This window comes from Microcaecilia unicolor, chromosome 2, assembly GCF_901765095.1.
Source record: "Microcaecilia unicolor chromosome 2, aMicUni1.1, whole genome shotgun sequence".
Classification (NCBI taxonomy): domain Eukaryota; kingdom Metazoa; phylum Chordata; class Amphibia; order Gymnophiona; family Siphonopidae; genus Microcaecilia; species Microcaecilia unicolor.
Window position 1 is genome coordinate 392023480 of NC_044032.1, and position 15287 is coordinate 392038766.

General features: G+C 45.5%; 1 protein-coding gene across 1 annotated transcript in view; it reads right to left on the reverse strand.

The window, feature by feature from the left end:
• The window catches only part of CFAP299 (cilia and flagella associated protein 299), an 816705-nt gene that overhangs the window by 515615 nt on the left and 285803 nt on the right, over positions 1 to 15287 (reverse strand). The window lies entirely within an intron of this gene.

The window sequence follows — 15287 nt, forward strand, 5'->3', positions numbered from 1 at the left end:
GACCAGCAGGTACAGGGCTGGTAGGTCCAATAAACGGTAGGAACCATTTTGGCGAAGGGGGAGCTTGATCAGGGAAGGGTGATGATTGGTGGAGATGTGATCTGGAGGGGGGAAGAATGACACCAGCCCCTCCATGCTACAGACTGAGAGCAATGGGCCACACTTTAAGGTCCAATGCTTCCAGCATGATAAAATAACCAGCTTTTGGCTGGGGTTTTTCTACTGTGATTTTATATCCATAACATGACTTGCAATGTGCATTTGAGGCACACTACAAGTCACATTATCGTTTTTACATAATAATGAGCTGCTTTACATGGATCTTGGTGTTTTGTATCTCATTAATATATAACTCGCGGTGACCTAAATAAGATGTGTTAGAGCCCTTTAAGACATATTAAGAGGCAAATAATGGAACTTGAGGCCCTAACACAACTTGATACTTCCCCCCTTAGTCTGTAGACCCATATATTGTCAATCAGAAACTTCAATATTTAGTAATCATGCTTTCTTGAGCTTAAAGCATTCATTTAAATTGGATTGATTAAAAAATGTGTTCTGAAAGATATCTGAATGATATCAATGATACCACCAGTAACCTCCAGTTAGGATATTTTGGGGCCCATTTTCAAAGCATCAAGACTTACAAAGTTACATAGGTTACTATGGAACTTTGTAAGTCCAAGTGCTTTGAAAATACACCTCCTAGTATTATTTTATTGACATTTAAGATATCTATCTGTTCCGTAATAAAAAAATTTGTATACCACATGTATTCAAATGGCATTTCCTAAACACAATAAACTGAACAGATTTATATAACCCATGTAATCAGAAGGAAAATTTGAAAAAAAAAAACATATTTTAAGATTCATCACTTGTACCACTAAGAAGCTACTAGATAGAACTGAAATCTATATTACTAGTATAAAAGGCCCATTTCGGTAGGCAATGAAACGGGCGCTAGCAAGGTAATCCCCCCCCTGCAGCGTCCTTCCTGTCTCCCCTGCCCCCCTGCAGCCACCCATCTGGTCTCAGGACCATAGGCGTAGTTTGACTGTTCATTTGGGGGGGCAAAGGAAGGGGCGGGGCATATTAGCATATTCATTTCATATATGTATATGCAAATTATGCTAATATGGAGGAAGGAAGGGAGCAAGAGCTGGCTTTTTTGGGAATAACCAGTGTTCGTTTGACGATGGATAGCCACTGAATCGGAGAGGCAGCGGGTTTGGCGGCAGGCAGTGGTGTGCTGGTAAATGTTTAACAACAGACTCTCCCCCCCAGTCCCCCTCTGCGCCCCCCCCCCCCCCCCAAATTGCAGAGCTGGCTTTAGCCGGGGAGAGAGCCTGGGGGGAGGGGTATAAATAAGTAAATATAAACTTTTAATGTTGAGCACCTGATTCTCAAAGTGAACATATTCCAAACACTATAATGAAAATAAAATAATTTTTTTCTACCTTTGTTGTCTGGTGACTGTTTTTCTGATCATGCTGGTCCAGTATCTGATTCTGCTGCTATCTGTCCTCTTAACTCAGTTTCCAGTGCTTCCTTTCCATTTATTTCTTTCCTTTCCTCCTTTCTTCTTCATTTCTGGTCCTCAGCTTCTGCCTATTTTCTTCATCCATGTGCAGTTTTTCTCCTCTCTTCCTTTTCCCTCATCTCATCTCCTTCCTCACTCTTTCCTCCCCTCCATCCATGTCCAGCATTTCTTTTCTCTCCCCTGCCCTCCATCCACCCATGTCCAGCGACCCTTCTCTCCCTTTGCCCTGCAAGCACCCATACCCAGCGACCCTCCTTTCCCTTCCCCCATGCCCAGTGGCCCTCCTTTCCCCTGCCCTCCATCCACCCATGTCCAGCAGTGACCCTCCTCTCCCCTGCCCTCCATCCACTCAGTCCAGCAGTGACCCTCCCCTCCCCTGTCCCCATACCCAGTGGCCCTCCTTTCCCTGCCCTCCATCCACTCAGTCCAGCAGTGACCCTCCTCTCCCCTGTCCCCATGCCCAGTGGCCCTCCTTTCCCCTGCCCTCCATCCACTCAGTCCAGCAGTGACCCTCCTCTCCCCTGTCCCCATACCCAGTGGCCCTCCTTTCCCCTGCCCTCCATCCACCCAGTCCACCAGTGACCCTCCTCTCCCCTGTCCCCATGCCCAGTGGCCCTCCTTTCCCCTGCCCTCCATCCACCCAGTCCAGCAGTGACCCTCCTCTCCCCTGTCCCCATACCCAGTGGCCCTCCTTTCCCCTTCCCTCTATCCACCTTCAGCCACCCATGTCCAGCGACCCTCCCCTCCCCTCCCCCCTCGGCGCATCACCCAAACCCCTACCCCCCCCAGCGCATCACCCACGCCCCTACCTGCCCCTCGGGCAAATCAACCCCCTCGCCACCCGCAGCTGCCAATACTAACGCTGTCCGGCCGCTGCTGCGTCTCCTGTTGAGCAGCAGCGGCCGGTACAAAAAGAAAAAAGCCCCCCAAAAAATTTAAACCTGAAACACGGCTCCGTAGACAGCCATCTGGCATTGGCTGTCATCTCTGCAGCCGCTCCTCCTCTCCCCTCTGACATCGCTGCGCTCCTCCGGGGTCTTCCTGCAGGGGCAGTGACATGGAGGGGAGAGGAGGAGCAGCTGCAGTGACAACAGCCAATGCCAAATGGCTGTCTACGGAGCCGCGTTTCAGGTTAAAAATCTTTTTTTGGCTTTTTTCTTTTTGTACCGGCCGCTGCTGCTCCACAGGAGAAGCAGCAGCGGCCGGACAGCGTTAGTATTGGCAGCTGCGGGTGGTGAGGGAGTTGATGTGCCTGAGGGGGGGGGGGGGTAGAGGCTTTGGTGATGCACCGGGGGAGGGTCTTGGGTGATGCGTCGAGGAGGGGGTAGGGGCTTGGGTGCTGCGCCGGGGCGGAGGGACTTGGGTGTTGCGCCGAGGGGGTGGGCACTGAGAGCTGATTGGTAGGCAGGGGGAGGAGTAGGGAAACACTCCTCCCCCTGCCTGGCTCACGGTTTTGCAGGGCAGGGGCTTGGGTGTTGCGGCGAGGGGGGGCACTGAAAGCTGTTTCTCAGGCAAAGGGAGGAGTAGGGAAACACGCTCCGCGTGTTTCCCTACTCCTCCCCTTGCCTTGGAATCAGCTGTCAGTGACATCACTGATGTCAGTGCATTCTAAACTGCCTAGCAGACCACCTTCGAGGGAGCCACAGTACCAAGCACATTAGAACGTTGGAGGTGAGAATTATTATATAGGATGTCATTACACTACAGAAAGGCAAAAACAAGGCAATTTGAGGCCCTTTTACTAAGCTGTGTTAAAGGGTAAAGGGTCATGAATTTGACATACTGCCTTTCTGTGATACAACCAAAGCAGTTTACATTTATTATAAGCAGCTAACGCTGGTTTTTACTTTGGTACACAGTAGCGTAGGTCTATGCTACTATCTACTGCATTAAATTAGGAGCCCTTGAATTAAAAACCCAGCGTTATCAGCCTAACATGAAAGTGGGTGGGATTTAGGCGCAAGAGAGCAAGTAGAGAAGCAAAAGGCAAGAAGAGAGCAAGGCATCAAATAATTAGTTTGTAATTCACCTGGGTACAAATGACATGGCCAACAACAGCAAGTTTACAGCAGAGAGAGCATTCCAGACGTTTGGGAAGGGACTGAAATCTTTGGTTCAGACTGTGGTTGTCTCTGAAAAAAATCCCACATGGGGAAAAGGAGAGGAAAGACTACGCAAAACAGTGGATTTCAATAAGTGGCTTGAGTCTTGGTGTAAAGAAGAAGGTTTTAGATACATAGAAGCATGTGATAATATGTGGAGAAATAACAGGCTGTACTGTAATGATGGGCTACATCTTTCTGTGATGGGAAAAAGGATCCTTAGGGAAAAATTCAGACAGTATGTTTCTAGACATTTAAACTAGAAGGCGGAGGTGACAAAACGAAACAAGGGAATTAAGAAAGACACCCCCAGAATAAACATGATGGCAGAGGGCAAGGTCATATAAATATAGAAAACCACCTAAACTCACTAAGCATATGGAAAGCAATGAGCACAAATGCTCATAGTCTAGGTAAAAAGGTTCAAGACTTGGAAACCCTGATGATTGAAGAAAACTTGGATATTGTTGCTATTACAGAGACGTGACGTGGTTCAATGATTCCTTGAATGGGATGTGACTATACCGGGCTATAATCTTTTTAGGAAGGATAGAGAGGGCCGAAGAGGTGGAGGAGTGACGCTGTATGTGAGAGACAATATCAGGGCGGCTGAAATGCGGGGAACCTGGTAAAAAGAAGAAGCTTTATGGATTGACCTGAAAAGAGAAGATGGAACCTGTATCCACAAGAGTGTTATCTACAGATCTCCAGCACAAACGGAGAAGCTAGACAAGCATCTGATAGAAGATATTCTAAAGATTGGTATGAAAGGGGAGGTGCTACTGTTGAGAGATTTCAACTTGTCTGATATGGATTGGAACTTCCCCTCTGTGAAATCGGAAAGAAGTAGGGAGATTGTGGACGCCTGTCAAAGTGCCTTGTTCAGACAAATAGTGACAGAATCCATGAGGGAAGGGGTCAAAGCTGGATTCAGTGCTCACAAATGGAGGAAGTGTTTCTAATATCCGGGTGGATGCCCACCTATGTAATAGTGATCATCATATGATATGGTTTGATATAAGGGTGAAGGCGGAGAGTGGACAACTAAACTCAAAATACTGGATTTCAAATGTACTGATTTTGATAAAATGGGGGAATACCTGAAGAAGGAGCTGTTGGTGTGAGAAGACGTAGGAGAAGTGGAAACCCAGTGGTCAAAGCTAAAGCCTGCTATAAATATGACGACTGATCTTTACGCGAGGAAAGTAAACAAAACCAAGAGAAACAGGAAGCTGATGTGGTTCTCCACTCGAGATGCTATAAAAGGCATTGCAGAACAGTTGGGCCCCACATCACTTATGGCCTGGCAGAACAGAATGGCACTGGATATGTTGTTGGCAGATAAAGGTGGAGTCTGCAAAATGTTTGGACTTCTGTTGCACATACATACCCAACAACATCTCACCAGATGGCAGCATCACCAAGACCCTTGATGGATTGACTGCCTTATCCGAAGAACTGGCAGAAAATTCTGGAATCACTGATCCCTTTACCACATGGATGGAGAACTGGTTTGGAAAATGGAGTGGACTCATATCTTCAACATTAGTATCAATCGCTGTAGTTGCAGCCATCTTGGTTACTTGTGGATGTTGCTGCATTCCCTGCCTCCAAATATTGGTTCAAAGATGGATTGATACATCAATGACAAAGGCCATGTATCAACAGATCGAAGATGTTCCTGAACCTTTCAATGATAAATGTCAAATGATAAATAAGATTCGCACTAAATTAAAACTTGAGAAGATCCAGGAGTCTCCATGAATCTGTTGAACTGAAACCAAAGGGTTTAACAGAAGATAAACGACTCCAGGACATAGTGTGTCATGATTATATGCAGGAACATCACATTTTTGACTGCAAACCAATGTTAGAAGGAAAGTTAGCCTTTGGAAAAGGTGGAGTATTTTCCTTGGAAAGTCAGATACTGGGAATAATGTGCTGAATAGATTATTCTAGCCCATTGTGGTGGTATTGATTGGTCAGTTGCTCACTATGATACTAATTATTTGGCTAATATGCTGGATTAAGAGAAAATTTCACCAATATCCAGAAGAGGCTATAGTGTTTTACTCTAAATGACCATATGGCATTAACTTGGGAACAACCTATGCCCCTGAGCAGTTGGAGATGGAGCTGGTCTCTAGGGGTGGTGCATATCATGCTTGCGTGATTGAAGGCATATGAGTGTGACTACAAGTCTAACTAGAGCAAAGCCAGACTCTGCCCAAAGCCACCAGAAGCCTAATGGAACAGATGCCCAATGACCACAGAAACTTGATGAAAGAGTGAATATCTAGCAACTATATGCAAGACATGAGCAGGCGCAAACACATTTAAAGTGATGAGTTCTTTGTTTATAAGAGTCACAATTCCTATTTAGTGATAGATTCCAAGGTTCAAATATCCACCATTAAAAGGCTCACTTCTCCAAAAACACCCATGTAAGCTATTCGTTTGTTTGAATTCCACTCCATATCAATGTTCAGATTGTATTTTTTACTTCTAACATACAAGAACATCATATAGAATGAAAAGGGAAGAAATGTAATGGAAATCAAGATCATTATATATGGAGGGGAGGGGAAGAGAGAGAGGGAGTAGATGCTATACATAGATGGAGGAGATGCTGTACATGGATGAAGGGAGGTGAAAGGAGAGAGGGAGGAGATGCTATAAATGGATGGAGGAGAAAGGAAGAGATGGAAGGGAATCATTATATTTTCTTTCTTATTATTATTTGTTAACCAGAACTATAGCACCTGTTGATTGTGGGATAACAGTATTCCTGGCTATTTAAGGTTACATTGAATCAATACTGACAGACTGCTGACTGAGTTTCCTTATGTTTGGTAGTCTCCCTGCATGCAGGTTTGATTTACAAATAAAGATCTTTATGTAATTGAGCCCAGAGGTCTGCGAATTTCTTCGGTAAAGGGAAAATTTCCATAACAGATAGAGTATGTATGTGCAAGCTGTATCAGGAGACTGAGAGAGTGGAGGAGGGAACGAGTATTTGTATATTCTGTATTAGAGGGCTTCAAGGGTAGATGAGGGAAGAAGTGTGTGTTTGAGTGAGAGGGTGGATGAGGGAAGGAGTATGTGTTTTCTTCACCAGAGGACTCACAGAGGAGGAGGGAAGGAGTATGTGTGTTTTGTGTTGAGGTTTTTAGTTTAGTTTAGCATCTGCCCCCTATCTCTTCAGAATAGTGAGAATCTTAAGAGAACTTTTTGAAATGCTAGTATTGATAGCAGTGAGGTCAAGCTCCTACTCTCACAGGCTGGTACCAGGAAACCTTGCACTGGAGAGCATGCTTCAAATCTAAATAAGAAGGACTAAAATAATTGTGTCCAACTTGTTAAGAATACTTTTTACTTTGTAATAAAAAAAATAGTTTTAAGAGGCTGTACTTTGTTACTTGAGGGTTTTTTCTTTTTTTTTTTTGGCTAAGACTTTCTACTTTTAGTTCCCCACTTTTGAAGCCAGTACTTTTACTTTTTACTTAAGTACTTTTAAGAAGTAATGACCTCATCCCTGGTTAAATGCCATTGAACATAGGTGGTCCGCCAGCTCAGCATGGTTTAAGCGGGCAGAAGTCTTTCCTGCCTACTTACACCATACTGAATAATGGCCCATATATTTTTCTGAGCACTTGTACATATACCCCGGGGCTATCTTCTAAGTACACATCTGAGCATGTAAAAACACTGTTCTATACTCTCAAGCCACTTATAAAATTACCTTCTATATCACTGGCCCTGTTGGTGAAAAAAAAAAACAATGGCTTGAGTTATTAGTGACACACGCTCTATAAATGCTAATTAAAGTTTCAGAATCAGAATGGATATTGAGGGGACAGGAGAGAGGGAGGATACACTATACATGGATGGAGGGGAGGTGAGGGGAAGGGTGAGGAAAGAAATGCTATACATGGATGGAGGGAAGGGGAAACGAGAGAGGGAGGAGAAGCTGTACATGGATGGAGGGGAGGAGAAGGAAGAGAGGAAGGAGGTGCTGTACAAGGTTGGAGGGGAGGGGAAGAAAGAGAGAGAGAGGAGATGCTGTGCATGGATGGAGGGGAGGGGAAGAGAGAGAGGGAGTAGATGCTGTACATAGATGGAGATGCTGTACACGGATGAAGGGAGGTGAAAGGAGAAAGGGAGGAGATGCTATAAATGGATGCAGGAGAAAGGAAGAGATGGAAGACTACATATATCTGAGGAGACAGAGAAATGGAAGAAAGCTGAATGTGAAAGATCAGTGCCAAAGGTACATGTAGGGCAGGAAAGGACAAAGACAGGAGAGATAAGAAATAGCAAATGGAGAGGAGGCCATGGAAACATTCAGAACACAGACACAGAGAAGCAGAACCAGAGACTGGGAACAGATTATTTGAAAAATAAAATCACCAGACAACAAAGGTAGGAAAACTATTTTATTTTCTGTTTAGCGATTAAAAAATGTCAGTTAATGCAATCATCTGGGTCCCGACTACCCGCACGGACAGAAGCGGGAGAGGACAGACCGTGGGAGCGGGCAGGAAGACAGGATGAGGATTTCCAGCACCGCCCCCCCCTTTGGAGGTAGAGACAGAAAGGTAGGGGGCAGATGGGTAGGAGGGAGAGGTGGTGCAAAGGGGGGGGGGGCAGCAAAAGGGAGGGCGGCATGCAGCGGTCCAGTTCTGCCCCGGGCCCAACTGTGTCTCTCAGTAGCCCTGCCTGGAAGCTGAAAGGGAAACACCTAGAGCCACAGTTTCCCGAGTAGAGTAATTGACAAAGACCTACACTAAGCTAGAAATATTCTTAATAACTGGTGGTTACCTGAGCCATCAGACACCAGACCTTTTCTAAAATTTGATAGCTGGTAGCAGTTATTCTCTGTTGTGCCATTAAGGTTGGCTGGCAAAAGCCAAACATTTTTTCTTAACTGCTAAAAGAGTATTTTGAACTTTGCTTTTGAACTGAAGGGTGAAAACTGTAATAAAAAGTAAGGATATCTAAATAAAGGTTACTAAAGCCCTTCTGGGTTGTGGCCATTGTTGAATACTGCTAGAATTTTCTGCATTAAAGCCAGGAGCCTTCTTGTGGGAGTGGTGCTTAAGCTGCTGAAAATAAAAACTAACTCATAAATAATATAATGCCTGGAACTCCATGAGCCTGTGTAAAGGATCACTATTTGTGAGCTGTGTAGACATTCTAGTTAGGTTCGGATATTACTCTATGAGGATTTAATCAAGGTCTACTGCAGCTTGTTGCTCATTTATGCACTTGGAATAAGAAAATCCTGAAGAGACTGCAACAGTGTGTGTATGCTTTCCCTTTGAAAATTACCTAGGGGAAAAGTACCCAAAAACATTTCTCTGAAGATTTTCCTGCAGATATTTTCCCCTGAAGTATGTGTGTGTGTTTTGTTGTTGGGGTTTTTTTTTTGCTTTTTTTTTTTTTTTTTGCAGGAAAATGCAGCCAGTGAAGTGACCAAAGGACAAATTAAACAATAATATAATCATTAAAAAAAAGAACAGAAATCAAAAAAGGATAATTCAACTAAAAGTCCACATGACAGGAGAGGCAAGGCCTAAACATTAAAGGACTATGATACTATCAGGAATAGGTTAAGGAAACAGTAATAATAGGCCTAAATAAATTACAGAGAGACAAAATATTCATTAAATTCTCACTACCCACTTACTCTCCAAAAAGAATTGTAACTGTGAAAGTTTATAGAAAATATATGAGGATTAATCTAAAGAAATTACATAGCTCCTAAAGTAAGGAGAAAGTTCATCCTCCTAGTTTGTGTCCAAGGGGATACATCAGGAAAGAGAGATACCATATTCTCTCTAAGAATCACCCTGGCTATTATTAGAAACACTGGGTTTTCTGAAGTCTAGGGTGGCCTATTAATGGAGGCACCATTTTTCTCCTCCAACCCTTCTTCCTGGGATGAGATTTCTCTCCTCCAACCCTCCTCCCTGTGATAATCACCATTTCTTGCCTCCCTACAATGACTATTTTTCTCCTCTACCCTGTCCCCAGCGATAACCTCTCTTCTACCTGTGGTAACTGGCATGGCTGCCATCCACTCCCATAATTTCTCTTCTTACCTCATCTCAAAGTTATGGTGCTGGGCCAGTGCAGGGCCTTGAGCATTTCCACATGCTTAAAGTACTAAGTATGCGCATGCTCAGGCCTGGAGAATGAGTGGATGCTTAAGGCCCTGCACTGGCCCATCTCCATAACCTCGACACGAGGTAAGAAGAGAGATCCAGTCATTGTTGTGGGGGTGGAGGGGTTAGGAGAGCAATGCTGAGGGGATCGGGTGGGCGATTATTGGGGGAATCCTAATTTTTTATTTATTTGTTACATTTGTACCCCACATTTTCCCACCTATTTGCAGGCTCAATGTGGCTTACATAATACCATAAAGGCGTTCACCAGTCAGTTGATAACAAATACAAGGTTGTATTGTGGTCGAATGAGGTAGGTGTGTGTCAGGCACCTTGAAGGTCGAAGGGGATGAAGATTGTATATTGTCCATTATGATCATTGGTTGTGCTGTGTTGCTGGGTGTTGGGATTTACGCTGGATCGGTGGGGTACGCCTTTTGAAGAGGTTGGTTTTTAGTGATTTTCTGAAGTTTAGATGGTCATGAATTATTTTTACAGTTTTTGGGAGTCCATTCCATAGTTGTGCACTTACGTAGGAGAAGCTAGATGCGTAAGTTGTTTTGTATTTAAGTCCTTTGCAATTTGGGTAGTGTAAGTTTAGGTATGATCATGATGGTCCGATTCTGCTTCTGGTTCGTAGATCTATGAGGTCTGTCATGTATCCTGGGACTACGCCATAGATAATTTTGTGGACAAAGGTGCAGATTTTGAAGATGATACGTTCTTTGATTGGGAGCCAGTGCAGCTTTTTCTCGGAGGGGTTTAGCACTTTCGAAATGTGATTTACCAAATATCAGCCTGGCAGCTGTGTTTTGGGCGGTCTGGAGTTTTTTTGCCAGTTGTGCTTTACATCCCGCATAGATTGCGTTGCAGTAATCTGCATGGCTTAGGACCATTGATTGTATTAGGTTTTGAAAGATTTCCCTAGGGAAGAAAGGTTTTATTCGTTTAAGTTTCCACATTGAATAGAACATTTTCTTTATTACAGAGTTTACTTGGCTCTCAAGGATAAGGTTGCAGTCAATTGTGACGCCGAGTATTTTTAGGCTGTCTGAGGTAAGGAGGGTTGCTCTAGGGTGTTTATGGTTGTGGGTTTGTACTTGTTATGTTGAGATGAGAGGATGAGGCAGTGTGTTTTTTGGGAAACATCCACAATTCCAGGAATAACATGTATAGAATGTTTGTACGTTTGGGAAGCTTGCCAGGTGCCCTTGGCCTGGATTGGCCGCTGTCATGGACAGGATGCTGGGCTCGATGGACCCTTGGTCTTTTCCCAGTATGGCATTACTTATGTACTTATGAATGAATTTGCCCAGTTCATGATGTTCAGGCCGTCATTGATTTCATTGGTTATTTCTGTCAAGTCATGACTGAAGGGAATGTAGATTGTAACGTCATCTGCATAGATGAATGGGTTGAGGCCTCGGTTGGATAGGGACTTTGCCAGTGGGATCATCATCATGTTAAAGAGTATTGGTGATAATGGTGATCCTTGAGGTACTCCACAGGTAGCTTTCCACAGTGGTGGTATGTTTGAGTTTGATTTTACTTGGTAAGTTCTGGTGGTTAGAAAACCCTTTATCCAATTAAGTACATTCCCATCAATCCCGAAGTGGCCAAGGAGTCTTAGTAGTATATTGTGGTTTACCATGTCAAATGCGCTCGACATGTCGAATTGGAGAAAAAGTATGCTTTTACCTGTAGCTATTTCTTGCTTGAATTTGGCCAGGAGTGTGACTAGGACAGTTTCAGTACTGTGGTGGGGGCGGAACTCTGACTGTGAGTCGTGTAGTATTGAGAACTTGTCCATGCATTCCGTAAGCTGTTTGGTCAACAAGCTCTCCATCAGTTTGACTACTAGTGGTATAGACGCAACTGGGCGGTAATTGGTTAGATCGCTTGTGTTTTTCTTGGCGTCTTTTGGAATTGGGGTGAGTAGGATGTTGCCATATTCCTCAGGAAAGAGACCTTGTTGTAGCATGAAGTTTAGGTGGGATGTGAGGTCTGCAATGAAATGGTCAGGAGTGGATTTGAGTAGATGACTGGGACATATGTCCAGTTTGCAGTGGGTGTTGGCAAACCTATGAGTTGTTTTTGTAACTGATTCAGTGGTGAGAGTAAATGTTGATCAGAAACGGTCAGCTGGGCATCCACCAGGGATTTGGTCCAGGTCGTTGAAGAAGTTTTTGATGTCAGTGTTGTGCTGAGGAAGTGTGCTGCGTAGTTTTATTATTTTTTCGTTAAAGTAGTTAGCAAGTTTGTCTGCAGCTGGGATGTCTGTGTTGGTTGTGGTGATAGGGGTGGTGTCTAGTAACTTATTTACGAGTTGGAATAGTTTCTTCATATCTTTGCAGTGCGGTCCTATTTTAGTTTTGTAATAGGACCTTTTGGTTTGTCTTATTGCGTATTTGTATTTTCTGTGTCCTTGTTTCCATGCATTGAGTGTATGTTCATCTTTTGTTTTTTCCCATGCTCGTTCAAGTTTCCTGGATTGTGTTTTGAGTTTTATTAATTCGTCATTGAACCATGGTATTGAGTTCTGTCTTCTTGATATTCTTGTCTTTAAGGGCGTTATTTCATTTAGTACGCTTTTGCATCTGTCCTCCCAATGGTTGAAGTAGTGTATGGAGTCCGTACGTATTTTCCATTCGTTCTCATATATCAGTTGCCAGAATACTTGTGGGTCTATCTGCCCTCTCATGGTGTAGGTTGTGTGTGCTGGTGTATGGTTTAGTCCCTTCTTCCGCCAGTCTAGGGATAGGTTCAGTTTGTAGTGGGTGGTCCAAGGTATTTCTGTCCATTTGATGTCTGTTATTAATAGGTTATAATCTGTGGACAGTGTAGCTGGGTCGCCCATCCAGGACCCAGCCAGGCTCGACCCTGCTTAGCTGCCTCTTCCTCCACACGACTGTTGCCTTCACTCCACAGCAATCTGGCTCCTCTGAGCCTTGGCTCCAGGCCCTGTGAACTCCCAGGACTTCCTCCTCCCTCCGTTCCTTTCACAGAGGCACATTCAAAGCCCAATGTTTATAAGTAAGAGCTTTTATTTTCTTGCTTCAAATCAACAAAACACCCTTCACTCCAGGTTGTTTAGGCTAGCAGCCCAGAGCACAATTCAGGTTCAACACAGTCAAATTCAGGTTCAAAAACAGTCCATATAACTTCAAACTCAGGTTCAAAAACAGTCCATATAACTTCACTTCACTTTAGCTCAGATTACTTCACTTAGGGAACAGTACATTATCAGAGGGAAAAACCAAATAGCTTGGTAGGTTGCAGCCCAGACCTTTTTAGTATGAAACAGTTTACACAGTCTTTCTTGCACCTTCTTATAGCGCGGTTACACAGCTTTATTCCCACCTGGTTCAGGCTGGGGATTCAATTGTGCCCAGCTCTCTTTCTCTCCCACAGGCTGCACCTGTTTCCTCTTTAGTAGAGATTTCCCCCAGTGCCTCAGCCTCTCTCCTCCGGTCTTCCACCAGTCTCTCCAAGGCACAGCTAGCCACCCTCTTACAGCAGCTTTTTGGGTTTGAGCCAGGGCTCCAATCTCCATCTGTTCCTCTCCCAGTCCTTCAGTAATCTCCATTTTATCCTCCTCTTCAACTTCCCCCGCCCCCAATCTCTCCAGCTGGCCCTCATCACCTTCCTCAGAGACCATTTCCCAATCTTCTATCTCCTCCCCTAACTCTTGCACAGCCGGGTGGGGAAGAGAAGGATTCTGGGACTGGTAGTTCCTCCCCTTCTTCCTTAACCCAGCCAAATTCTCTGCCTCCGGTAGCCCAGCTTTCTGAATGTGGGTGTTGTACACATGAAATCTGCCCCGTTGGGATTCCACGGCTCCCTGTACCCCCTTTCTTCATGCCTTCCCGGATCCCCTTTCACCTGCACTCTCACAACAGTTCGTGTGATAGGAGGTCTAGTGTGTGTCCCTTGATGTGGGTAGCTTGCATGTGAGGCCACTTGAGGTCCCAAGACTGTAGGAAGTCTTTGCATTCACGTGCGTTGGTGGAGTTGGGGTCTTCTAGGTGCAGGTTTATGTCGCCTAGTATTAATGTGTTGGTGCTGTTTACACAAGTGTTTGAGATGAAGTCCGTGAAAGTAGGCTGCCTTTCGTTCCAGTTATCGGGCAGTCTGTAAAATAGGACGCAATTCAGAAGATCGATCAGGGATTTGTTATGGATTCTGAATGATGCAATTTCTAGTTGTGGTGTTATGGATTTGGCGATGGTTTTGGTGGTGAATTGGTGAAGACCAAATTTTCCAGCCCGATAACTGGAACGAAAGGCAGCCTACTTTCACGGACTTCATCTCAAACACTTGTGTAAACAGCACCGACACATTAATACTAGGCGACATAAACCTGCACCTGGACAGGAATTTGCGACACGCCTTCAGCTGCCTGACCACCTCATGAAAAGGCCTGGACTGCTCCGGAGGAAGCTTGTCAACCAGGTCTGCCAGTTGCTTCACATTATTCCGCACGTGGATGCTCGTGTAGAGCTGGTAAGACTGGATCTTGGTCACGAGCATGGAGGAATGATAGGCCTTCCTCCCAAAAGAGTCCAGAGTGCGAGACATATGGCAACTCAGTCCTCATCAACTCCGGGTCCCTATGGATCCTATACTGGGACTCGGCTTTCTTCGGGATGGTGGGGTTAAATAAGGGCTTCAGCCAGTTCCGAAGCAGTGTCTCTTTTTGTGCAACGGTACCGTGGAAGACTCTCTAGGTGGTGATGGATAGTTGAGGACCTCGAGCATCTCAGTCCTCGGCTCATCCACAGTAACCACGGGGAAGGGAATGCTCACAGACATATCCCTAACAAAGGAGGCAAAGGAAAGGCTCTCCGGTGGCGAGAGCTTCCTTTCCGGTGAAGGGTCAGAGGGAAGACCACAGGACTCCTCGGAAGAGAAATACCTGGGGTCCTCCTCCTCGGTGTCGGACATGAGCTCCCTGACTTCAGTCCGAAACCGGGCCTGTCTCGACTCAGAGGAACCAAGTCCTCGATGATGACGTCGAGAGGTGGACTCCCGCTCCCAGCGGGGACGAAGTTCCCTCCATCGACGTCGACGGAGATTCCACCTGAGTGGTGGCCGAGACCGATGCCGCAAGCGGTACCGGTGTTGGCGACCGCATCACAGGGCCAGAGCCAGCCAGTGCTTCCATCAACGGTGCCAAGGGCGCAAGCACCCCCAGCACCGGGAGAGACTGGCGCAGCAGCCCTTCCAGGATACCTGGAAGAATGGCCCAGAGGCGCTTGTCCAGAGTCTCTGTCGGGAAAGGCTGAGGGGCTGGTGCAGGAATCGGAAATAGTATCTGCACGGGGCCAGGAGGCGGTACCGGATTGCCCGACGACCGACGCAGAGACACCTCCTGGATGGAGGGGGAGCGGTCCTCCTGGCATCGACGCTTCTCGGGGGCCGAATCCCTCAATGCCCCGGAGCTCCCGGTACCGTGAGAAGGGGGCGACCGATGAC